The 27859-nt window shown below is 40.8% G+C and overlaps 1 protein-coding gene and 1 long non-coding RNA gene across 14 annotated transcripts in view; one reads left to right on the forward strand and one right to left on the reverse strand.

Moving 5' to 3' along the window:
* The window catches only part of ctnnd2b (catenin (cadherin-associated protein), delta 2b), a 1542927-nt gene that overhangs the window by 291774 nt on the left and 1223294 nt on the right, over positions 1-27859 (reverse strand). The gene's annotated exons all lie outside the window — the stretch shown is intronic.
* LOC138751966 (uncharacterized) lies at positions 13374-27703 on the forward strand. Its single transcript, XR_011350292.1, has 4 exons — positions 13374-13517; positions 17004-17052; positions 18930-18990; positions 27556-27703. It is a non-coding gene; the product is annotated as an uncharacterized lncRNA (long non-coding RNA).

Consider the following 27859-nt stretch of genomic DNA (forward strand, 5'->3'; position numbering starts at 1 on the left):
GTGGATCTTCAGATATTAACCTGTACTTGTTTCTTTCACCAGCTCCCTTTGTCTTTTACCTGCCCCATTTTCATTTTTTTTCTCTCAAACACCAACAGCACCCACCCTCCACCCCTTCACATTAGGCCCTTCCTTCATCTTGCTCAACCTCAGCCGCTTTCATCGCCCAGCATCCCCATCCCTTTTATGCTTGCTATTTCTCCTTCCCACTTTGGTCTTAACAAAGGGTCCCGGCCCGAAACATTGACCAATCATTTCTCCCCACAGATGCTGCCTGATCTGCTGAGTCCCTCCAGTTCCCGTTTTTCCAAGATGGTGGCGCACGAAGTTTCAGCGGTCACTTCAGTTGCTTGACGACCACCCTCCACTACACATCAACAACTCTGTAGTAGAGTGGAGAGCCCAAAGTTCCTTGGTGATCACTTAACTAGTGACCTATCGTGGACACTCAACATTTCCTCATTTGTCAGGAAGGCACAACAGTGACTGCACTTCCTTAGAAGACTGAAGAGGGCACCCATTATGTCAACCTTCTATACAAGCTCTATCAAGAGTGTCCTGGCCACCTGCATCACAGTGTGGTATGGTTGCTGCCGAGAAATGGATCACAGGTCAATCCACCAGACCATAAGAGTGGCAGAGAGGATCACAGGAGTCTCCCTCCCCCTCCATCAGCATGATCTACTGGGATCGTCGTCTGAAGAGACTCGCAAAATCATTGAGGCCCCCTCGCACCCCGCACACAGCTTCTTTCAGCTGCTCCCGTCAGGGAAGAGATACAAGAGCATCAGAGCCAGCACCACCAGGCAGGAACAGCTTCTTCCCAGGGGCAGTGAAAATGCTGAACGACCAAAGGAACTGGTTGCCTAAACATCCATGACTCTCACTTGTACAAATCAACATTTATTTAATTATTTTTACAGATATAATACTTGTCCTGCATATGTATTGTTATGTCTGGTTGTGTGTCTACACTTTTTTCGCTGAGGACCGGAGAACGCTGTTTCATCGGGTTGTACTCGTACAATAAACTTGACTCGGCTCGGCTCCAGATTTTGCGTTCTTCTTCAGGCATTACTGTCAGAACTCTGTAACTTGAATAGCCACAAGGGAAATCCCAATTTCTCTTCCTTTTTCTTTCAAAGCAATTTAAATATGTATTTAAGGATGAGTTGAAAATCTCCCTGGTGATTTCCATGAGGTTGCATGTAATAATCTTTATCATGTTTGAAACAATAACCACCCATTTTACTTGTAAAGCTTCAACTCAAATAGATCCAACAAATAAAAAAAATAATTCAAGCATTTGATAAACAATGTAGGTGGAGAAACAACTTTGTGAACTCAAAACTTGTGTGGCAGACAATGTTAAGATTAGGGAAGAGGAGGTGTTGGATCTTCTTAAAAACACTAAGATTGAGAAGTCCCTCGGGCTGGACACAATATGCTCCAGGTTGCTGTGGGAAGAGAGGGAAGAGATAGGTGGGGTAGTGGCTATGAAGGGGAAGTTTTGGAGGGTTAGAGAATGGTAAAAATGGTCCCCTTTGTAGTGATAGTGTGGTAGTGATCCTCCTGACCAGTAGAGGGAGTCAGAAACTAGGTTAGTTGCAGTTTCGGTAGGATTCAAGATGAATGTCTCCACACAGTCCTGAGTGAGTTCTTTTGCTAATAAAATATAGTTGTTTTAAAAGAAACCAAGTTTCTTTATTACAGTAAAAGAAACATCACATGGCACCAGCAGTGTGCACAGGAGTGGAAGAAATACCAGGAGTGTGCAGAGTATTAGTCGATAGCAGGAGAGATATGGAGAGTATAAATTTCTTGACGCTGTAAATTGGATTGGAAATGTGTGGAAATGAGTGGAGACTGTTCAAACAAAGATTCATGCTGTACCTGCAAGCCATTGCTGTCAATAGCAAACCAGATGCATTGAAGATTGCACTGTTGCTTACCATGGTGGGACCTCAAGCACTAGAGGTTTTCAATTCACTGTTCACCAAAGAAAAATTAAACATTTGTGAGGTACGTGTTTTGTTCGTGCTTCGATACATTTTAAAAAAAATGCACTTGCAATTAAAAACAAGAAGATGCAATTTTGATCGCTGCAAGATTCAATGATCCGTGATCAAATGGTGTTCAGGATAATTGAGAGAGAGGTTTCTGCAAGAGACAGAGCTTACCTTAGCTGGAGCTGTGAAAATATGCCACACTTGTGAATTAGCTCTGCAGCATGTGAAAAAGCTTGGTGATAGTGCAAAAGCCAATGAAAACAAAGGCATAGTTGTAGCCACAGTGGTGTCTGGACACACACACACACACACACACACACACACACACACACACACACATTCAAAATTAGATATAGGAAACAACAAAAAGGTGGAGAGTCATTCAACTGTAAATGATGTGGTGCTCAGCATGCATCAAAACAATGCCAAGCCCATGGAAAAGTCTATAATAAGTGCAAAGGGCAGGATCATTACACAAATCAATATTTTTCCAATGCACACTCTACACTCTACACACTGTGGAAGAAACTACCCTTGGTGATACACTTTTCATTGGCATGGTAGTGCAGGAAGATGAAAAACCAACAGACACTGAACAACCAAGCAAGAACAGAGTTGAGCAGGTTAAGTAGACTGTATCATTGCATATAAATGGGACAAATATTCCTTTCAAGCTGGACACAGGGGCAAAGGTCAATTTGATTTGTGAACGTAACATCTGGGCAATGAAGATAAAGCCATACATCCACGCAGATCCTGTATCGCTTAAAGATTACAATGGACAGAGCAATGGCACGAAAGGTACATGTAAACTCAGGGTGAAAGTTAAGGATAAAAAGCACCACCTCAGGTTCGCAGTAGTCTCAGATGGACATGAATAAATGTTTGGTGGCAAAGCATGTTAAAACTTAAGCCTAGTCAAGAGGGTGTACCACATTGACAGTGACAATGCACGGAACAGCGAAGAGGAAATACTGAATCAATTTCTAGACATCTTCAAGGGGTTCAGAGTTCCACCAGTCACCTAGAAGATACAGTTAAAAGAGGATGCGCAGTCAATAGTGCAGACCCCAAGGTGGGTTCCAGCACCACTAACAGAAAAGCTCAAACAGGAACTCGACCAAATGACAGCACTAGGGGTCATAAAGAAAGTGGAAGAGTCCACAGAATGGGTGAATTCAATGGTGTGTGTCAAAAAGAAGAGCGGTGACTTGCACGTGTGTACATAACCCCAAAAGACTTGAATGCCAATATAAAGAGGGAACATTATCAAATTCTAATTAGGGCTAAAATTACAAGCGAGGTGACCAGTGCAAAGTTTTTCATTAAATTGGATGCATCTCAGGGCTTCTGGCATGAAGAAAACTCATGTCTGAGGATGCCTTTTGGAATTTCCTCAGCTCTGGATGCGTTCCACAGGTGTACATCATAGAAGGCATAAATGGGGAACACGCGTACATAGATGACATGGTCCTATGAGGATCCACACAGGAACAACACAATAAGAGCTCATTAAAGTGCTACCATGCATCCAGAAGTAGGGATTGAAGCTAAACAGAGAAAAATGGGAGATACACTGTTGAAGGTAGGTGTAGAGCCAAACTAGAGCAAGGTGAAAGCAATTATAGAGATGCCCAGACCCACTCACAAAACAAAAGGCATATTGAGAGTACTGGAAATGATCAGTTTCATTGGTAAATTCATACTAAATCTGTCTTCCAAAACAATGTACCTAAGGAAGTTGTTACAGGACAAATGTGAATTCAAGTGGACGGCCAACCACGAGGAAGACTGGGGATGACGGATGACCATTCAAACTACAGAACCAGAATCTTCAATGTTCTTTGATATATCCAGAGGGATGAAAATATTGATGGATGCTTCAAAAGATGGAGTAGGTGCCATACTACTTCAGGCTGTGGGAGAAGGTTGGAGGACAGTAGCCTACGTATCAAGGACAATGACCACATCTGACTGTCGATATGCACAGATTGAGAAAGAGTGTCTAGGTCTAGTCTATGAACTTGAGAAATTCCACAGTTATGTGAATGATCTACCAACATTCATGCCAGAGATGCAGACCATAAGCCATTAATAGCCATAATCAAGAAAAATCTCAGTGAAATGTCACTGATAATCCAAAGATTGATGATGAAGCTACAATGTTATGACTTTGAATTGGTGTAACAACAGGGAAACATATTGTGTTAGCTGATGCATTATCCAGGGCAATGACGCAGATTGAAGGACACAATGAGATTTCCACAGATAAAGATGTGAATTTGATCACTGAATCTCTTCCTGTTTCTGACATGAAATCCAAGCAGATTGTAGCTGAAGCAGAAAAGGACACAGCTGTACGGAAGGTAATCAAGAATCTGAATGAAGGATGGCCTAGGGGTCAATGTCAACCATACTCTAACACAGATCTGAGGTGACTGTTGTCAATGGGCTTTGACTCAGACAGAGCAGAGTTACCTTTCCTCAATCACTGCGATGAGATGCTGAAAAGGGTGCGTAAGGGGCACCTTGGAATTGAAAAATGCAAGAGGAGGGCCAGGGATAAATGCTGACATTGACAGGATGGTTTCCAGCTCTGAAGACCTGTTTGAAACATCATGCAAAGTGGGCAAAGGAACCCATGTTATTAATTGATGTACCAGCAGAACCATGGCAGAAAGTTGGGACTGATCTGTTCCACATGGATGGAAAAATTACTTGCTGGTTATTGACTATCAATTGAACTAACCTGCGTTTGCACTGCTTCCTAACTTGACTGCTGTTTGTGTGGTCAAATATATGAAATCAGTCTTTGTAAGACATGGAATTCCTCAAATTGTTTACAGCGACAATAGACCATGCTACAGCGGTAGAGAATTCCAGAACTTTGAAGAAGAGTACGCTTTTCGGCATGTATCTTAAGTCCTCTACATCCACAGTCAAATGGTAAAGCAGAGATCTATTGAATTTCAGTGCTTTGCCAATTTGAACATGGCCTGACACCCATGGAACTTCTCATGGGATGAAGACTGTGCACCACATTTCCCTATTCTGCAGACCCAAATAAGACTGAGATGTCAAATGGAAACAAAGGTGTCAGCAATGGAGGCAAAAAGGAAGCTATGACAAGTCAGCAAGAAGCTTATGGTAACTGGAAGAACATGACACAGTGAGACTCAGAGATACCAACACTTGGGACAAAAAGGTCACTGTGCTGGAGGAAGTAAATCCAAGATCCTACACTGTCAGAACAGAAGATGGTCAAATACTGAGGAGGAATCGAAAGAGCCTGCTGAAAATGCAAGAGACACTGCAGGAAGACAAATGCAGAAGACCCAGCCTGTAGAGCAACAGAGGAAACACCACCAGTGATGATGGGAGTCAGGTACAATAGACAGGCACGTGGTGCAAGAAAAAATAGAGGATTATGGGGAAGGATTAGATTGTTGTGAAATGGGTTTACATTGATCAGAACAACACTGTGGGCTGAAGGGCCTGTACTTTGCTGTAAAGTTCTATCTTCTATTTACAAACACTGCCATTTGGTGGAAAATGTTGTGAAAGAAACTTTGATATTGGAATTTTGATATTGAACCATATTTCCATAGTTGATCTTGGAGAGGTCAGGACTAATTATTTAGAGCAACGTTCACTGCCGCAAACTAACGAATTTCGTGACTTGTTCACAACAATAAATTCTGATTCTGAATCTCAGAACTGAACACGGATCTTGAAACTGATCGCACTGGAATAAATTTCAGAAGAACTCAACTGTAGCATCTTGTCATCATTCAGGGAGTCCATCAGCGAGTCCAATCCCTGTGGCTCTGGTTCACGCTTAACAGCAAAGGAAACATCTGGGATGAATCAGGTTGCTGAGGCGTCAGAACGACAGCCTACTAACTTCTCAATGGTAAGCATGCAGAGTGTTTTAAGTAATGATTGGCAACAAGGGACTAGTAATAAGTAATTACATGATCAGCGCCACCCACATACCATGAAACAATGAAGAAAAAAATATAATGCTAAATTTAAATTAAATTTAAATTTAGACATACAGCATGGTAACAGGCCATTTCAACCCACGTGACTGTGCCGTCCAATTAACCTACAACCCCCAGTACGTTTTGAATGGTGGGAGGAAACCAGAACTCCTGGGGAAAACCTGCACAGACACCAGGAGAACGTAGAAACTTCCTACAGACATCACGGGATTCGAACCCCAGCCCCAGTCACTGTAACAGCATTTCTCTTTAGTCAGTTGATCAAATGAATATGAAAAACTGTCTGAGCTCAGTTGAATACATCTCATCTGATATTATTCTTTTGAAATATAATTGCTACAGTTTCTTCAATGAGCACTTTGTATCATTATGGGGCTTGAAGGTCAAACTATGGAACATGTATCTATTTGCTGAGAAAGACCAAAATTAAACTGGCCTATAAATGTGAGATTGGCACTCCTAGATCCAGAAAATTGTAAGCATATGAAACTTGTCACAACAAGGAAAAGTCAAGGTGAATGACAGAAATGAATATGGAAATATCTCGGGAAGCACACGAGGGCAAAAATGCTGATCATATGGATGGACCAGTCCTGAGTCGAGTGTTGCATGGGACACTGTGCCAATGACAATATTTTAGTTGTTTTGTTTTCCACTGGATAGCAGAGGCAAGGTCAAAGTTATCCTAACCAAACCCTTAGAGGAGCTGTAACAATTTTCCCATGAAAGAATATCTTTAACCTCTATAGAAATGAATTTTCTGAAACCTGCCTTCCTTTAATTTTATAGTTGCCGTGGTAGAAGAGGTTCGTAACCATTCTTCTTTTGTCTGACACTTGGATCGAGGGTGAGGAATGCGATTATCTTTCCTTGACCTAAAAACAGCAAATACATTTTAATAAGATCTTACAGCAGACTTATGGGATCCACACTTCCGATATTTCATTTGTGATTAGACTTGCATATATGTTCCATTGGTTGTAAAGTGCTTTGAGATGTTCTGGTATCAAAAGAGATATTTTTTGAATAAACCCTTTGTTCCTTTCCAAGAGAACTAGAAAGGGCTGTTAAAGGAGACCGTGGTGGTTTTATTTAAAATCCAGGGACCGTGGGGTCTGTGCCCAAGATGGCAGTGCCTCTGATCGGCAGCAGCCATGAGGGTTGCAGACTCCAGGGAAGTAGAGGACTGGAGCAGGGCACCAGAAAATGGGGAAATCAATCCCTGTCTGAGAAGGAGAAGCAGAGGAGAAGACCCAGGGACGGAGACTACGATGGCGGACCAGTGAGGGGATTCTGTGCCAAAAGGACCCACACGGGCTGCTGGTGACTCAAGGAAATGAACCCACGGAGGATGTGGACTGGTGGAGACTGTTGTCAAGGGTCTAGCACCAGGTTGCGGGCTGCTCGAAACTGGCTGAAGATATACCAGGTGCTGGAACTGGGATGCGAGAAGGTGCTTAGGGCGCTGAAGGGTTCCTAATCGTATTGGAGGCTCGGATTTGGAGCTCAGGTTGCCGATAGTTTGGAATGGATGCTGCAGGGTCTGCGGGAGCACTGGAGTTGAACCCACGGGCACAGTGACGCTGGGGGGGGGGGCGGGGGGGGTGGGAATACACTCTATTTTGCTTATCTTTCTCTGTCTGTAAGAGGAACTTCAATTTATGCCGATGGCGAATCTGTCTGCCTTGAGGCAGACTAAGGGCAATTTTGTGTAATATTACACTGTTTTTATTACGTGACAATAAATGGAATCTTGAATCGAGAGTTGGGGCAGAAAGCATGTGAAGCATCTTCACGGTGACTGCTCATCAGGCTAAACAATAAATTGATGATGATTAAGACCATTTTTGGGCAACATGGTTGGCACAGCAGTTAGCGCAACGCTGTTATAGCACCAGCGATCAGGACCGGGGTTCAAATCCCGCGCTGCCTGCAAGGAATTTGTATGTTCTCTCCGTGTCTGCCTGAGTTTTCCCCAGGGGCTCCAGTTTCCTCTTATCGTTCAAAACATACCAAGGGTTGTAGGTTAATTGGGTGGCACAGTCTCGTGGGCCAAAAGGGCCTGTTACCATGCTATATGTCTAAATTATAAATAAAACATTTTACGTCTATGGTGGATCAAGCATGGGACACAGAGCCAGCTTCCTAGTTTCAACTCCCAAGCAATTTTTCAAATTTTATTCAATTTAATGAAGGTCATGAAAACATTAATTCAACAATTTGAATTGTCTGTCTAGTTTCATCATTCCTTTCCCTGCTTTGTGTCAGTTACTTCCCACAATTCATATTAACATATTCTGTAAATTAAAAACATAATTTTCCAAAAACTAGAGTTTTAAAAATTCTACATAAAGATCTGTTTTCTAAAAAAATTTTTCTTCAGCAACATAAAGATTTATAGAATATCCAAATAATGTAACACGAGAAAAGCCATGATCTGCTGGAGTGTAAGGATTTTACAAAATAATTTGTTTTAATTCAATAACATACCGAGCATTCAACAGAGGTAAAGACGAAGCCTCTATTATCTACCAATCTTGAAAGACGTGCAGGGACATTTAATAATGAAACAAGGACAGCAAATTCAAAGCAGAAACCACAATCTGATGGAACGATGCAATAAATATGGTTGAACTGAGATAAAATCTGGCTGAGTGGGAAGAACAGCAGCAAATGGCAATTGCAAAGGAGGTAGATAAGGGAGGTAGATGTGCTGTGAGCTTGAACAACGTGGAACATTTTCAATCCAATGAAGGGCTCAATAGTGGGGAAGAGGCACCAAAATGCATCTGCCAAGCTAGATTGGCTAGAAAACCAATTGCAACATCAACGACCAACTAGCATGAAATAAGGGAGTAGTGCAATCTCCAATGGTCCACAAAGAATCTAAATAGCAGCTCTTGTGCACACAACCACCCACCTTCGATCGCAACCCTGCATCAACTGAGTCATCTACTTTGAGGCCTCCTGTACATTGGAGAGACTGGGAGATCGTTTTCCCGAGTACCTTCGCTCAATGACAGGGATCTCCCAGGGGCCCACCATTTCAATTCTGCGACTCACTCCCACACTGCCATGTTTGTCCATGACCTCCCGGACTGTCAAGCCAAGACCACCAGTAAATTTGGAGGAGCAACACCTAGATTCTCGTCTCGGCACTCTCCAGCCAAATGTCATTAATGCCGGCATCTCGGGATTTTGCTAGCCCACTCCTCATTCTCCCTCTCCCTTCTCCATCCCTCTATCTTCTTTTCCCCAACTCCCCACCCCGTTCCCTCATGATTCACAGAGCCATCCCCCCCTCCCTGTTTGCTGGTGTGCCCTCCCTCCCTTATCCACTATTACCTCCTGCTGGTGGGACCGTGTTCCTCCCCCACCATTTTGTTTGGGAACAAGCCAACATTTTGTTAATGCGTTGATGAAGGGCTCAAGCTTGAGACATTGGTCATCTTAATATTCGCTGTATAAAGGACACTGTTTGACTTTTGAGTTTCTCTAGCATTGTGTTTTACTTAAACCATGGTGTCCGCAGACTTCCGTGTTTTACTTTTGTATCATCTACTGTCATGAATGTGGGTCTATGATTTGTCTGTAAATTGCTAAATGGTATTAACCATGTTGGAATTAGCAAAATAAACCGTTAAATACAAGAAGTATTTCAAGAATCACCTCTGAAGACTTTATCCCTTCACTGGGGATGCCAATACATTGATTTGTCCTAGAAACTTATTTGGTCTTCTCTTGAACTTAACAATACTGGTACCATCTTTTTGCCCTTCAAAATAAGCATTCATTTTTTCCAAATTTTAAATGGTATCCTTAAGATATTAATAACGTGCAAATGTTATCAATTCACTCAGTAATCCTGACCTTTTGTAATCCTTCCCTTGAACCCCATGACCTCCATCTTCACCTCAAACGATGTCACTAAGAACCTGGGTCATTGATCAGGATCTTTGCTACCTCCTCCTTGGCAGCAATCTATCAGAATCAGGTTTATTGACATCAACATGTGCCATGATATTTGTTGTTTTGCAGTAGCACTACTGTGCATCGCACATGCAGAATTGCTATAACTTACTGTTCTGTAAATAGAAGATTTAAAAATAAATAATTATGCAAAAATTAGAAAAAAGTGAGGTAGGGTCTCTAGATATACACTAGTACTTTATGCATGAACCTTTAAATCAATTGCCAAATGTCATGTTATCTTCTTACCCTTTTAAATGTGTTGCAGTTCTGTAAGGCTAAACGGTGTTACAGTAAGATACAGGAACATAGTTGTAGTGATAAGAGTGCGAGTGATCCTCCTGACCAATACAGGGAGTCAGAGACTAGTTTGTGGCAGCTCGGGTATTCAAAATGGTCATGAATCATTTCTATGGCTAATTAAGTATAGTTATTTTAAAAGAACTTAAGTGCATGTTGCCAGGAGTGTGGAGAGTGAGAATCAGATGATAGCAGCAGAGAAATGGAAAGTGTGAAGGATCCCGAATCTGTAAATTGGACTGGAAATGTTTGCCACATGTGGAGGTGGCTTAAACAAAGATATATGCTGTACCTGCAAGCCTGATGCATGGAAGATTGCACTGCTATTTATGTGGTGTGATCTCAAGCATTAAAGGTTTTCAATATGTTCATTTTTGCCGAGGCAGGAGACCGAGCAAGTTTGACAAAGTTATCGAGATGTTTGATGGACTTCTGGCTGACTACTGCATGGTGGCATTAGTCAGATGCTCCTACTAGTTTTGAAATATTTCTCATTCAAGCACCTTTAATATTTAACCAAAGTGTCTTAAACTTTTTCCCTTTCAATATTGTGTATTTTATTGCTTTTTGAAATGCCAATAACTAGAAGTGCTAAATCAACAAAAAATGGTAAAGAAGGTAAAAAGGAAGAAGAAACAGCCCCTCTGACTGCAGTCTGCTTTCCAGACATGTTGAAAAAGCATTCACGGGATATAACATGAGACATAACTGCAGCAGTAAAAGCAAGTCAATGAAAACTAAATCTACTCTTGAAAAGGTTCTTCAGTCAATTTCAGCAATTAACAAGAGTTTGGAAACTGTTGAGGTTGGTATGGATTCTGTTAATGAATGCATAGATAAATTAGGAAGTCAATGCACCAAAATGTCTGCTAGAAACTCCAAGTAAACCTCGACCAAAACATATGGACCAAAACATATGGATGTTAATGGTAAAAGGAAAGCTAGAGACAAAATTGGTCACTTAGAAAATCAGAGCGGAAAACTGTGTGTGGAGCCTAAAGAAATGGAGGAGATATTGAACAGTTTCTTTTCTTCGGTATTCACTAAGGAGAAGGATATTGGGAGATGTGAGATAAAAAAAAGCAAATTGGGTAAATATGGGGAATAGAGATTACAAAAGGTGTAGTTTTAGGGCTTTTGAAGAATATAAAGGTGGATAAGTCTCCGGGACCAGACGGGATCTTCCCCAGGACATTGAGAGAAGTGAAGGAGGAAATAGCAGAGGCTCTGGCGGTAATTTTCCAAATGTCATTAGATATGGGGATAGTGCCGGAGGATTGGCGCATTGCGCATGTGGTTCCGTTATTTAAAAAGGGTTCAAGGAGGAAGCCTGGCAACTATCGGCCTGTAAGTTTGACGTCTGTGGTAGGTAAATTAATGGAGAAAATTCTTAGAGATAGTACTTATAAACATCTGGATAGACAGGGTCTGATCAGGAGCACTCAACATGGATTTGTGGGAGGAAGGTCATGTTTGACCAATCTGATTGAATTTTTTGAAGAGGTGACTAGGAATGTGGATGAGGGTAGCGCAGTGGATGTTGTCTATATGGACTTCAGTAAGGCCTTCGATAAGGTACCACATGGAAGGTTAGTTAGGAAGGTGCAGTCTTTAGGTATAAATTTGAGATAGTCAAATGGATTGAACATTGGCTGAAAGGGAGAGGCCAGAGAGTGATAGTGGATAATTGTCTGTCAGGTTGGAGGCCGGTGACCAGTGGTGTGCCTCAAGGATCTGTATTGGGCCCATTGTTGTTCGTTATATACATTAATGATCTAGATGATGGGGTGGTGAATTGGATTAGTAAATATGCAGACGATACTAAGATAGGTGGAATAGTGGATAATGAAGAAGGTTTTCAAGGATTGCAGAGGGATTTGGGCTGCTTAGAAAAGTGGGCTGAAAAATGGCAGATGGAATTTAATGCTGATAAGTGTGAGGTGCTTCATTTTGGTAAGAAGAATCAGAATAGGACATACGTGGTAAATGGGAGAGCATTGATGAATACAGAAGAGCAGAAAGATTTAGGAGTAACGGTACATCGTTCCCTGAAGGTAGAAACTCACGTGAATAGGGTGGTGAAGAAAGCTTTTAGTATGCTGGCCTTTATCAATCATTGCATGGAATATAGGAGTTGGGAGGTGATGTTGAGATTGTATAAGACATTGGTGCGGCCTAATTTGGAGTTCTGTGTGCAGTTCTGGTCGCCTAATTATAGGAAAGATATAAACAGAGTGGAGAGAGTGCAGAGAAGGTTTACCAGAATGTTACCTGGGTTTAAGCATCTAGAGTATAGGGAGAGATTGGACAGATTAGGTCTTTATTCTTTGGAGCGTAGAAGGTTGAGAGGGGATTTGATAGAAGTATTTAAGATTATGAAAGGGATAGACAGAGTGGATGTGGATAGACTATTTCCGTTAAGAAGAGGAAAGATTAAAACAAGAGGACATGAGTTAAGAATTAAGGGGCAGAGGTTTAGAGGTAACATGAGGGGGAACTTCTTTACTCAGAGAGTGGTAGCCGTGTGGAATGAGCATTAGTGGCGGCGGAGTCAATTGTATTATTTAAGAAAAGGTTGGACAGGAATATGGATGAGAAGAAGATGGGGGGTTATGGGCATTGTGCAGGGAGGTGGGACTAGAAAGGGGTGTTTGGTTCGGTGTGGACTAGAAGGGCCTAATGGCCTGTTTCCGTGCTGTAATTGTTATGTTATATGTTATTGGGTTTAAAAGAAGCTTAAGAAAAAGGCCAGTTGACTGACTTTTTCTCAAATCTACTCATAGAGGTGTTTGGAAGAGAGTTTGTTGCTACCAAGCCTAAACCTGACAGAGCGCAGCAGCATCCAGTTCCCAAGTCAACCTTGAAACATTGTTCAAGTTCAGTAATTTTCCAGTTTCATTATTATCAAGAAAAGGATCGAGTCATTCATGAAGCTTGTCAGAAAATAAATTTGAATGATCAGGGTCAACAAATTAGACTCATTGAAGATTTTTGCCCTGAAGTTATGGACTTGCAGAGAGAATACGGAGAAGTCATGACTGAGCCACACAAGAAAGGATTGAAATGTGCTTTGCTCTATCTGCAGGTCATTTTGGAAAATGGTCACAAGAAATTTTTGAATTAGGTGGATGAAGGACACAAAGTTTTAAATGATTCTTCAATTTCAAGTTCAATATGAACTGAAGTTCATATGTGTCTGAAGTTCTTTCTATCGTGAAGAGTTTTTTTTGAGTGGGTAAGTTAATTGAAAGGGTTTATTTATTTAATAATTTTGTGTTTTCTTTTAACTTTGCTTAACTTAATTTGCTTCTCTTTCCTATTAAAGATTTAAATAGATTGTATTAATTTTACTTTATGAATGTTGACAGTTTTTACCTATCCCGAATATTCATTTATTTATAGTGCAAGTGATATAATGTATGTGATTTATTATTTGACCGTGCGCTTGTGCGGATAGTTTATTATAGGGCCATGGGAAAATGCAGTCAACATTGGATTAATGTATACGTGCATAGTCTACTTTAGGTCTGGAAAATCTTATATTAATCAAATATAAGTTACAGTTCTCACATTATTGAGCTTGGAAAGGTAAATGTGGATCTTTATCGTTTAAGGCAGGGCTTGGCAAAGTTGCCTACATTGATCCCTGGGGGTCGATGGGACTATCCAAGGGGTTGATAAATGTCTAGGCTATAGAGAAAGTTATTATTGATAATATTTATTTTTTTATTTTACATGCTTGGGGGGGGGGTCCAAGGATTCCATGAAGAGGTTGATGGTTTAAAAAGTTTGACGATCCATGGTTTAAGGCAATTTTTTTCATTACTAATGATTTGATATTATTTTGAATGTTTAAGGTTTAAAAGTTTTTTGTTTAATTTTTAAAACCACAATTACATTTCAATTAATAATGTATTATATACATAAAAATAAATACATGTGGTATATGAACCTAATCCCTCCCTCCCTCCCCACCACCCTCCTCCCTCCCATTTAGCCCCTAAAATGAAAGGAGCATATCAAAATGGAAATACAAATTCAAATCAACTGCTGTGAAACCGAAAATCATCACCAGGACGAGCTATTGAGAGCTTAAATTTTCAAACCAACATATTGTAAATATGGGCTCTATATTTTCAGAAAAAAATGATATTTATCATGTAAACTATGTTATTTTTTCAAGAAGAATACAAGATCTCATTTCAGTATGCCATCTTTGCATCCCTAAATCCATACCCGATTTCCAAGTAATAGAGACATATTTCCTAGAAACAGCTAAAGATAATTGTAAAAAAATCACTTTGGTACATAGTTAATCTTAATTTTAAACTAAACAAATACATTTATTTCAGAAAATGTCCAAAGCAGAAATTCACAGATGAAGATTAAGATGGGAAATTGATTTAGATAGAAAAATAGATAAAAATGATTGGAGAATGTTATATAATGATAAAATCACTAAAATTATTAATGTAAGATATAGGTATGTACAATATAATTTTTTTGCATCGATTATATTTAACTCCTCAAAAATAAAAAAAAAGATTTAATTTAATATCATCAGATTTATGTTTTAGATGTGGTACAGAGATAGGTTCCTTCTTTCATTCGACCTGGCAATGCACTAAAGTTTAGTTTTTCTGAATAAAAATTAATGTATTTTTGGAGAAAATATTAAAGGTAAAACTCCCACTGGGCCCAATGTTATTTTTGTTGATGAACATTAAAACGTTTAGTTTAAAATTAAGGTTTAAAAGTTTTGATGCTCTTAACACGTCTGCTTATATTTTTTTCATTTTGGCTGAAAGTGGGAAGGAGACATGAATCTATTATGCATATGATTATATTGTGTATCTTCATAGCAAACTTCTTATTTCTCACTTTGGTTAGATACTTTTATAGAATTTTTTCTTTGGGGAAAAGTTGTTAATTATTCCTTTTTTTATATAAGGAGCTATATTTAAGGTTCTTCCGTAGAAGTGTTGTGAGGTTAAAATTTGTTTTTTTGATGGTTGCTACTTGGTTTTGCAACTTTCAGAGCTGGGAGGTTTGAGGGGAGGGTGTCTGTTGGGTTAATACTGTATTTGCAAAGTTATTTTGGTTTCACGGTTTATACATGCTGTGTTACTGTGTGGATTCAAGGTGACGGTTCTTGGACAGGTGACAGACAGAGCTAGATTATTTTCAAAATATTAATTAAAGCTCACTAGTAATCCAACCAGACTCATCTCATGGAATGTTAAAGGTGTGAATGGTCCAGTTCAATGACAAAGGATATTTGCTCTTGCTTGGCATTTAAAGGCTGATATTGTTTTTCTTCAAGAAACCCATATCAGGAATTGTGATAAGGACAGGTTCATGTCTAAATGGAAAGGACAATGTTTTCATTCTTCTTCTGATATTACAGTTAAAGGAATTTCTATTTTAATTAATCAGAACATTTCTTTTGTACTTCATAACACTTTATCAGACAAACATGGCCATTATATTCTTCTTTGGCTTGGCTTCGCGGACGAAGATTTATGGAAGGGTAATGTCCATGTCAGTTGCAGGCTCGTTTGTGGCTGACAAGTCCGATGCGCGACAGGCAGACACGGTTGCAGCGGTTGTAAGGGAAAATTGGTTGGTTGGGGTTGGGTGTTAGGCGATGGTCCTCCATTCTGGAGACATGACCTACCCAGCTCAGTTGGATCTTCAGCAGCGTGGATTCGATGCTGTCGGCCTCTGCCATCTCGAGTACTTCGATGTTGGAGATGAAGTCGCTCCAATGAATGTTGAGGATGGAGTGGAGACAACGCTGGTGGAAGTGTTCTAGGTGCCATAGGTGATGCCGGTAGAGGACCCATGATTTGGAGCCGAACAGGAGTGTGGGTATGACAACGGCTCTGTATACGCTAATCTTTGTGAGGTTTTTCAGTTGGTGGTGTTTCCAGACTCTTTTGTGTAGTCTTCCAAAGACTATATTATTCTTACAGGTAAACTACATAATAAAATGGTTGGTTTTTTTTCTTAATATATACCCAATACGAATGAGCCAGAATTTTTTGAAAGATTTTTCTCAGCTCTGCCTAGCATTGGGTGGGTGGAGGAGGGTCGGAGGACTTTAATTGTTGGCTGCTCTAGATCGTTCAGCTTCTAAACCTCCTATTCTAAGTAAATCTGCTGCTGTAGTTCATTTTTTTAAAAACAAATTTTGGTATTTCAGATGTTTGGTTTTTTCCCCTCCTAACAGTAGAGAGTACTCTTTTTTTTTCTAATGTTCATCGTACTCCCTCTCAGATTGATTATTTTTTTAATAGATAATCAATTGATTTCATTGATCAAATAATGTGAATATCATGGAATAGTGATATCTGACCATGCTTCTGTTATTTTGTCTCTGAATTTTCCTGACTTTCCTTGGCTTTTTAATTGTACCTTACTTTCAGATAATGATTTTTTAAATGTTATGGAAGAGCAAATTACATTTTCTTTTGTTACAAATTCCTCTCCAACAATTTTTAACTTGATTGTCTGGGACACTATGAAAGCATATCTTACAGGGTAAATTATTTTTTATACAGCTAATATAAAGATGACTAATAAGGAAAGATTAGATTTAATCAAACAGATTAAACTAATTGATTTACAGTATGCACAAGTTAAAAACCCTGAATTAAATAAAAGGAGAGGGGAACTTAAAACTAGATTTGACTTTCTTTCTTCTTATCCCATTGAATAGCAACTCCTGAGGAGTAAGAGTAAATTCTACATCCATGGTGAAAAATCTGGTAAGATTTTAGCATACCTATTTGAAGGAAACGTTGCTAAGAGACAAATTACTTAAGATTTGGATGGAAGATGGTATGGATCATACTAAAGTAAATAAAACTGATCATTATAAAATAAATAATACTGTTAGAGAATTCTATTACAGGTTGTATAGTTCTGAATCCAATAATGATAATAGTTCAATAATGGAATTTTTGGACCGCCTTAATTTTCCTACACTTTCCCAGAATAAACATACATGCCTCGCTGCACCTATTACTTCAAGAGGAAATACTTTTTGCAGTTTCTTCTTTACAATCTGGTAAATCTTCAGGACCTGAGGGGTACCCTGTGGAATTTTATAAATCCTTTTCTAAATTGCTTTTGCCCAAATTAGATTCTGTGATTAATGAGTCATTTAAACAAGGGAATCTTCCATTATCATTTAATGAAGCTTGTATTTCTCTTATTCTGAAAAAAGGGAAGGATCCATTTGTATGTCTTCTTCTAGACCTATCTCTTTATTTAATGTAGATATGAAGATTTTGCCTGAAGTATTGGCCCACAGATTAGAGAATATTTTTTTTACCATCAATCATTTCTGAAGATCAAGCTGGTTTTATTAAAAAAACATTATTCTTATTTTAATATACACTGTTTATTGAATAGTTTATATTTACCTCCCATCCCTGTCCCTGAATCTGTTATTTCCCCAGATGCAGAGAAAGCTTTTGATTGGGTGGAGGGGCTATTGATTTGCAATCTTGGAAAATTTAATTTTGGACCATGTTTTATCAAATGGATTAATTGATTCTATTTATGTCCTACTTGCTTCAATTCTTACTAATTTACAGCAATCAAAACCTTTTAACCTTCAATGGGGTACTCACCAAGGCTGATCTTTAAGTCCTTTACTTTTTGATCTGGTATTAGAACCTCTAGCAATTGCTCTTAGTTAATGCCGAGACTTTATAGGGATTCATAGAAATGTCACTGAACACAAGGTTTCCTTATATGCAGATGATCTTTTGCTTTTTGTATCTAATCCAAATGTTTCTTTACCAAGCAAATTATCTTTGTTTTCTCATATTAGTCAATTTTCTGGCTATAAGTTGAATCTGTATAAAAGTGAACTTTTACCTTTAAATGGTTGTATACCAAGATATTCTAATTTTTCTTTTAAAATTGTGAAGGATCATTTTACTTCTCTTGGTATGATAATTACTATGAATTATAAGCATATTTTTAAGGAAAATGTATCTATTTCATTTAATCAGGTTAAATTATTGTTATTGAGATGGTCACCTTTTCTATTTCTATAATTGGTTGTATCAATTCTATTAAAATGAAAAATTTCCATAAATATTTGTATCTTTTCCAATCTATACCAATTTTCATTCCCAAGTCCATTTTTGACTAACTTGATTTGCTTATATCTTCCTACAGACGGCAAGGAAAATACCCCTACTTAAATAAAGTTAAAAGGAATGGCAGATTGGCGTTTCCTAATTTTAGATTTTATTATTGGGCAGTCAATAATTCTTTTGCCTTATTTTGAGAATCAAGTTGACTGCACTCTATCAGTAGAAATGGAACTTAATTTTACTAACAATTCTTCCATGTTGGCAACTCTTGGATCTTTTTTTGTAAACTAACTGATAATCCAATAATTAAACATAGTTTGAGAATATGGGCACAATTTAGAAAGTTTTTTGGATTTCAGTTTTTCTCTTGCCAGCCCTATTATATCTAATCACCTCTTTCAACCTTCTTTGTAAGATACCACCTTCAATGAATGGCACAGATTGGGTATTAAATATTACAAATTCATAATAATTTTCCTTCTTTTCAACAATTGGTGGTAAAATTTAACTTTCCTAAACCTCATTTTTTTTAGATACCTACAAATGAGACATTTTGTTCAGTCTTAGATCCCTGACTTTCCGACAATCACTGAGGTAAGCATCCTTGATACACTTTTTGATTGACCACTTTCTCATTCAGGTTTAATATCTCTTATTTATAATAGTTTGCTTGTTTTTAGAATAGCTTCATTAGTTAAAATCAAGAATGACTGGGAACAGGATTTGAATCTTTCATTCTCTAATGAGGGGTGGGACTCCATTTGTAATTTGTTGCAATTTAACGTGGTCCATAGCATACACATGTCCAAAGTTAAATTGTCTCGTTTTTATTCAGATATAAATCCTCTATGTGACAAATGTAAAATTGGTGATGCCTTTTTGGTTCACACGTACTGGACTTACCCGAGTTTACAAACATTTTGAAAAGATGTTCTTCAAACATTATCAGTGATTCTCAAGTTCAAATTAGAACCTTGCACTTTAATTGCTCTATTTAATGATGATGATGTTTTACTGACTCCAACTCAAAACCGAATTTTATCTTTTTCTTCACTGATAGCCAGACATGCAATTTTGATTAAATAAAAAGATAATATTCCACCTACACATACTTAATATCTTGTTAACGTTTAGAAAAAATTAGATATGCAATCAAAAATTCAAATAAAAAAGACATGGACTATTATCATAATCTTAGGGTTGTTTTGAAACTTTGGTGCTGTGCAGTTCATTTCCAAGTTGCTGTTACTTGATTACATCATATTAGCTTTTAACCTTGCTTAGAGGTGGGGGTTCTGAATTCTCTCTGGTTTTGTTTTTTTTTGTGTGTTGCTAAATTCTATTTCTTTAATAAAATTGTGCTCTGGATTTTTAAAAATCAGCAGGAAATATTTTTTGAAATTACAGGCACACGATCCTTTATCCGGACATCTAAAATTTGGAAAGCTCCAAAATCTGGCAAGTGGGGACCGGTAGTTGGGGAGATGGCCAAGGGACTGGCAGTTGGGGGAGACTGCCGGGAGGCTGAGAGACCGTGGTTGGGGGAGACAGCCGGGCAACTGGAAGGGGGTGGGGGTGGATACGGCAGCACAATTCGGGTGGGCTTTCCGAAATCCGGAAAAACCTGAAATTTGGAACACACTATCCCCCAAGGGTTCCGGATAAAGGATTATGTACCTGTAATTACTTTTTAGCACAATATATAACTGCACTGTTTAACTGTTTATAAAGTAAACACAAGGGATGAAAGGACTTGCATATGAAGAAAGGTTGGATAGACTAGGCTTGTATTCTCTGGAATTTAAAAGATTGAGGGAGGATCTGATAGAAACATATAAAATTTTTAAGTGTTTAGAGAGACAAGATGCAGATAGATTGTTTCCAATGATGGGAAAAACCAGAACCGGGGGGGGGGGGTCACAGTTTAAGGATAAAGGGTAAGTTTTTTTAGGACTGAGATGAGAAAAAAATTCTTCTCTCAGAGGGTGGTGGATCTGTGGAATTCTTTGCCACAGGAAGCAGTTGAGGCCAGTTCCTTGCCAATATTTAAGAGTAGGTGAGATTTGGTCCTTGTGGCTAAGGGGATCAGGGGGTATGGGGAGAAGGCAGGAACTGGGTACTGATCAGCCATGATCATATTGAATGGCGGTGTAGGCTTGAAGGGCCAAAGGGCTACTTCTGCATTTATTTTTCTATGTTTCTAAACTATTTTAAGAAGAGATTTTTGCTGGACACTGTTCACCAAAGAAAAATGAAACATTTCAGAGATATGTGTTTTGCTCGCACATGCAGCTGAAGGAAAAGAGCTTTGAGAATTTTTTTTAAACAGACGAAATTGAAAGCTAGAACGTGTAATTTTGGATCACTGCAAGATTCAATGACCCGTGATCGAATTATGTTCGGGATTATTGATAAGAAAGTGAGGGAGAGGTTGTTGCGAGAGACATAGCTTACCTTGGCAGGAGCTGTGAAGATATGCCACAGTGAATTAGCTCTGCAGCACGCAAAAAAAAGTTCAGCGAGAGTGCAAAAGCCGGTGAAAATGAAGGCATAGTCGTAGCCACAGTGTCTGCACACACACACAAAAAAACAAGATATGGGAAACAACAAAATGATGAAGAGACATTCAAGTGCAAAAGATGTAGCGCTCAACATGCACCAAAACAATGCCCAGCCGATGGAAAAGGCTGAATTAAGTGCAAAGAGCAGAATCACTATGCAAAGCAATGTACTGCTCAAAGTCTACAATGGGCAGAGCATAGACATGAAAGGTACATGTGAATTCAAGGTGAAAGATAAAGAGCATCACCTCAGGTTTGCAGTAATCCTAGATTGACATGAATCAGTGGCTGGTGACAAAGCATGTGAAAACCTAAGCCTAGTCAAGAAGGTGTACACACCAGGATAACCTATTGTGTTAGCTGATCCAGGGCAATGACGCAAAGTGAAGCACACAATCATACTTCCACAGAGACAGATGTGAATCTCCACATTAATCTGATCTCTGAATCTCTCCCCGTACCTGATATGAAATCCAAGTAGATCACGCCTGAAACAGAAGATGACACAGTTCTGCAGGAGGTCATCAAGAATGAATGAAGGATGGTCTAGAGCAGGGGTGTCAAACTCAAATTCACAAAGGGCCAAAATTAAAAACTTGGACTAAGTCGAGGGCCAAACTAAATATTTATTGAAAATTTTCAACAACATCTGCATGTTTTCTCTTCTTTCAACACATGTAATGTTAAATTTTTTCTTATTAAAATAAATGTTTAATAATAGTTTTGGATAAACTCTTTCCAGAGGCATTAACAAATGAGAAATAAAATATTCAATAAATAATATTTCTCTATAGAGGATTTCTCAAATGTTGCTAGTGTGCTGTCGAATAGTAAAATCTGAGGGCTATAAAGAATGTGGGAGAATAACATGATTCCTGAAACAATCAAATGGGTGACTGATTGTGGGCATGAACTCTAGCAGGGTTATTTGCCATGCCCTTCTTCCATTGGTACAGATATCCTTTGATTTACACACTTTTCAAGTTTTATGCCTAATGAGCTTGTATCCAGGTGCAGGACCATTTTTAACCAGGAATATATTTATCACTGTGACATGAAACTATTGGAAGATCGTTTTATCCTGAGATTAAAGTTCATAATCCTTACTCAGGCCTGTGTGCGGGAGGGCAGGGTTTGCGGGCGATCGGGTTGGACAATGACAGTGCAGGGGCATCGGCTCTCGCTGCAGGGCGGCATCTCGGCGGATCAGCGGCCCCGTCACCGTGAGTCGCGGATCGGCCTGCGGCAGGGAGGGGGAGTGGGCAACGGTCCTGGCGAGGTCAGGCCCAAGGCCTCCGGTTCCGGGTGCTGGGAAGCGGCCTTTGCTTCCCCTGACACCGGCCAGGCCCCAAAACCAGAGTCCATGGTGAGACCCAACAACGTAAACAGAGGAGGTTGGGGCGATTAGCAGGCTGACGCCAATGCATTCTGGGATTTGTTGTATTACTGTGCACGCGCTATACTGGCACGGCGGCCAGCGGGACACCTCTAATACATTTTTGAAATGATCTGGCGGGCCAAATATAATTATATAGCAGGCCAAATTTGGCCCGCGGGCCAGAGTTTGACATGTGTGCCCTATGCCATCGGAACTCTGTAATTAGTAAGGGATTGCTTAAGGTGGGATGTGAGTGGAAAGGAAAGGGTGAGAATCACAGCTCTGGACCCAATTGTTACTGAAATATTTTGCTTGAGAAAAATTGTCATTGGCCCATTTCCTTTAGCGTTCTGAAACCGTGCACATGACGAGTCAATGAGGGATGATGAAAGCAGTGGTCTTCAAACTTTTTCTTCCCACCCACAGACCACCTTAAGCAATCCCTTACTAATCACAGAGCACCAATGGCACAGGGACACGAGTGGAAAGAAAAAGGTTGAGAACTGTTGTATTGTGGTAACTCCACATCTGATTAGGTTAATTGTTAGGCAAGTGGTCAGAGAAGGACACCCCCCACCCCAAGAAAGGCTTAAATCACAGGAACAAAATAAGCTTCCGTCTCACTGCACCCAATCTTACACACAGTCCTGATGTGGAATGTAGGGTCGCAGCTCCACGTTCACCCGAGTTCAAGTGCTGTCTGTGTGGAGTTTGTATGCTCTCCCCTTGCCTTGGACCAACAGGTCGGTCGCCTGACGAAGGCACCCGAACCCCCCGTTGAAATGCCGGCGTCCGGGGCGGTGGAGGAATTGGCTGAGAATAGCGCGTTGCTCCCACCCCCCTCCCATGGTTGGAGAGGGATTCAACTGCGATCTCACGGCGCCGGGCTCGTCTCCAACAAAAGGAGCGGGAGGCAGGGTCCGCCGCGCACGGAGCGAGGGGGAAGGCATCGCCAATGAGACGTTTGGTCCGGCGTCGCCGCTGAAGTGCAGACCCAGCGAGGATGGTCCCCAACTCCAGCCGCGTCTGTGTGTCCAGGAGCCGGGCAGGCTGAGTGCGGCGCTCCGATCCCCGGGATTCGGGACTCTGAGATCCCTCCACACCTCCGGCGTCTTCATTTTCACCTTCAGTGTGCATGCACTATACTGGTGCGGCGGCCAGCGGGCCAACTCTAATATATATTTAATATGATCTTGCGGGCCAAATATAATTATTGACCCGCGGGCCAGAGTTTGACATGTGTGGTCTAGAGTTTAATGTCAGCCATACTACAACATCAGAGCAGAGTGTTGTCAATGGGCTTTGACTCAGACAGAGAGAATTGTCATTCCTCAATCACTGCGACAAGATGTGCTGAAAAGGGTGCATGAGGGGCACCTTGGAATGGAAAAAATGCAAGAGGAGGGCCAGACTGCTGTTTATTGGCCAGGGATAAATGCTGACATTGACAGGATGGTTTCCAGCTCTGAGACCTGTTTTAAACATCACGCACAGCAGATTGAAGAACCCATGATAATAACTGATGTACCAGCAGAACCATGGCAGAAAGTTGGGATTGATCTGTTCCACATGGATGGGAATAATTACTTGCCGTTTATTGATTATCTATTGAACTGTCCTGAGATTGTGCTGCTTTCTAACATGACTGCTACTTGTGTGATTAAATATATGAAATCGATCTTTGCAAGCCATGGAATTCCTCAAATTCTTTACAGTGACAATGGACCATGCTAAGCTGTAGAGAATTCCAGAACTTTACAGAAGCATATGATTTCGACATGTGACTTCAAGTCCTCTGCAACACCAGTCAAACAGAAGAGAAAGGAGTTCATATAGATAAAGAATTGGTCAAGAAAGTACATGACAGTAGCTCAGATCTGTATCTAGCTCTATTGAGTTACAAAGCTTTGCCACTTTTAATAATTTTTTTAAAAAAACAAAGCTTTGCCACTTGAACATGGCATGTCACCCTCTGAGATTCTGATGGGACATAGACTATGCACCACATTTGCCTACATTGCAGGCCCAAACCCCAGAACAGAGATGTCGAAGATGTTAAACTGAAACAAAAGGATCTGAAAAGGAGACAAAAAACAAACTATGACAAGTCAGCAAGAAGCTTAGGGTCACTGGCACAACATGACACAGTGATTCATTGAGATTCCAACACTTGGGACAAGAAGGCCACTGTTCTGGAGGAAGTAAATCCAATATCCTATACTGTCAGAACAGAGAATGGTCAAATACTGAGGAGGAATCGAAAGAGCCTGCTGAAAACACAAGAGGCACTGCAGGAACAGACAAATGCAGAAGAATAGCGGAAATACCACCAGTGCTAGACAGTAGTGGACCAGCATAGCCACCACAAGTAACTGTGTTCAGAAGATCCACATGTTATCATTGTACTGCAGATGTTTGTGTTTTTGCTTGCATTGAATTGAAATGAATACTGTATTAGTGTGCTATGTTGTTAGATTAAACATCTCAAGGAAAGGGGATGTGGTGATAGAGTGATAGCGATCGTCCTGACCACTAGAGGGAGCCATAGACTAGTTTGTGGCAGTTTGGTCATATTCAGGATGGATATTCCACATGGTCGTGAATGAGTTCAATAGCTAACAAAGTGTAGTTGTTTTAAAATAACCCAAGTTTCTTTATTGCAATAAAAGAAACATCACAATAATGGTGAAATGGGAGAGATGCAGAACAGTTAATGAAACACACTGGAAACAACAACCACAGCAGCACACATGAAGGACTGAGGAGAGGCAGTTGCACCTTATGCTGTGGGGAGCAGGGGGCTTAAACCAGATCGGATTGAAGCCTAGAGTGTAAATTCAAATTTACGGCTTTTGAAAAAAAAAAGAACACTCACACAAAAATCCATGACGCATAAAGTCTGGAAAAAGCAAGAGATTGTTATATCAAGAGCACTACACAGGTGGAAGTGGAAGCCCTAGGAACATCAAAGAGAATTTATTTTTAGACATTCACCACAGTCACAGCCCCTTTTGACTAACAAGCCTGTGCCACCCAATTGAGCTACAACCCCCGGTATGTTTGGAGTGGTGGGAGGAAACCAGAGCCCCCCCCCGGGAAAACTCATGTAGACACGAGGAGAATGTACAAACTCCTTAACAACAGCGCGGGATTTGAACCCTGGTCCTGATTGCTGGTGCTGTAACAGCATTGCGCTAACCACTACACCAACCTTGCTGCCCTAATGAACCAGCTATGAACCATGGCTTAATATGGCAGGAGAAAGAGACAGACCACAATTACCAAGAAGAGGCTGTCAGAGCAGTGAGCAAATAATTGCAGCAACCAAGAATTAGAAATTAAATATTAATCTGACAGAACAAAATGGCAATTAAATCGTCAGCATCAGTCTACCAGCACACCAGAGAATGCAGACGTTTTCTTTCTCACTTGCATAAATCCTCATGGGCCTTCCTGGTGCTCGAACTCAGACGCTATCCTTGAGCAAACATCGCTAAAAACTCAGACCCCCCGGATACCATCCCATAATTACACCTGACTACGTGTAAATTGGTATTCATTTTGCCTATAAACTGTCTTTGGGAAATATTCAAAAGCTGGAAAAGGTCCAAAAGTATAGAAGTTCTTTCTGTCCCAAGATCCTTCACACTTCTGCTGTAAAATTGAGCACCATCAAAATGTGGCAGAATCAAAAAAACAATGCCCTCTGTATAAATAATGAAAAGAATTGGAATTAAGGAGATGAGGACCTGTATATATTTGTGTAAGTGTCTGGTTTTTGGACCACATTTTGGGGCAAAAATGGGGGATTGACTTTTACATAGGTCAACCTTTTGACCTCAAGAGGACCTACTTCGTTCAAGGCGTCAGGAGCTCGGATGACCGGGACCGGATGGTACGTTCATGATCGGGGTGTCAGTAGCTCAGATAGGTGGGCAGCCAGGATGTGGATTCATGATTGGGTGTCCATATGGGTGGGCGCCGAGATGAGGATCCGCAGTTGGGAGTTGGGATGGGTGGGCATCGCAACGAGGATCTGCGGAATGGAATTCGGATGGGCGGGTGCCGGGATGAGGATCTGTGGTCGGGAGTTTGGATGGGTGGGCAGTGGGACAAGGATCCGTGGTCAGGAATTCAGATGGGTGGGCACCTGGGTGAGGATCCGTGGTCGGGAATTCAGATGGATGGGCAGTGGGGTAAGGATTCATTGGTTAGATGGGCGGGTAGCGGTGGCGAGGATTTGCAATTGAGAGTTCGGATGGGCGGGTAGCGGTGGCAAGGATCCTCAGTTGAGAGTTGGGATGCACAGGCACCTGGGTGAAGATCCGCAGTCAGGAGTTCAGATGGGCGGGTAGCGAGGGGGGGGGAGAGAGGATCCGTAGTTGAGAGTGCGGATGGGCGGGCAGTGGGGCGAGGATCCATGGTTCGGATGGCCGGGTAGCAGTGGCGAGGATCTGTGGGGAGCAAGCAGTGGGACGAGGATCTGCGGTTGGAGCATTGAGAGCTTGGATCGGCAGGCGACCAAGACTAAAAATAGTGGGGGGGGGGGGGTGGTTTGACTTTTATATGGGTCATACAAAAAATACCCAATTATTAGGCCAAAAAAGGGGGGGGGGAAACGTCGAATATTACACGGTATTGTATTGTCAATTACATGAGTAATATACAGTTTAAAGATAGCTCCGATACCTCAATGGTTACAGCACTGGTCTTTTAAACCAGGGGTCATGAGTTCATTCCTCGCTGGGGGCTCATTTCTACGAGGGACAAAGTACGGCAGACAAAATTAAAGAAATTCATGTATATTACATTCTCAATGTAGGATTACGTGACAACAATGGAACATTTATCTTTTCATTGCCCATCAACCAGGCGACAAGCACAAATATTTAATTCGAGGTTTATCCAGCTTCAAAATGCTATTCGATACATTTTTCCAGTGACAATTAGTTTCTGATTGGCAGGTACTCACTCTTTATATGAGTTTCATAGATTTTCTTTCCACCACTTTCTGCATTCTATGCTACAATTCTAGTTCATTTTATCCACAACTGCGTAACCACAAGGCTGGTGGGGATGACGGGGGTGCGGGTGTAGGTCTCCCATTGCATTTCAGGACTGGTAGCCCAATAGGGATTAAAGAAAATCCCCCTTCCATATGGTAGGAAATGACTACCTCTGAACTACAATTCCCAGCATCCCTTATTTTTCTATACGCAGGCACGAGCAGCCGGAGACCCGCCATGGTGGACATGGAGAGAAAGGGGAGATGCGACCTCTGAACGGTTTAGTGAAGAGTGACTGGGGCTGGGACTACTCTGTCCGGCCATGAAAGAGGACAGCTCAACAAGCACTGGAAGAATCCAGCTCCCCATATGGAATAATGGGTAGTCGATCCCGTCCCAAGTGTGAGGCCTTTTCGATGGAAATCTTGAACACATCCATCCTGCTGATCTGCCAATCACAAATAGGGGCGGGTGTCTGCCAGGTCACTGGGAAGGCAGAAACATTTGTATGGTTTCTG

The sequence above is a fragment of the Narcine bancroftii genome, chromosome 1 (assembly GCF_036971445.1).
Source record: "Narcine bancroftii isolate sNarBan1 chromosome 1, sNarBan1.hap1, whole genome shotgun sequence".
Taxonomy (NCBI): Eukaryota; Metazoa; Chordata; class Chondrichthyes; order Torpediniformes; family Narcinidae; genus Narcine; species Narcine bancroftii.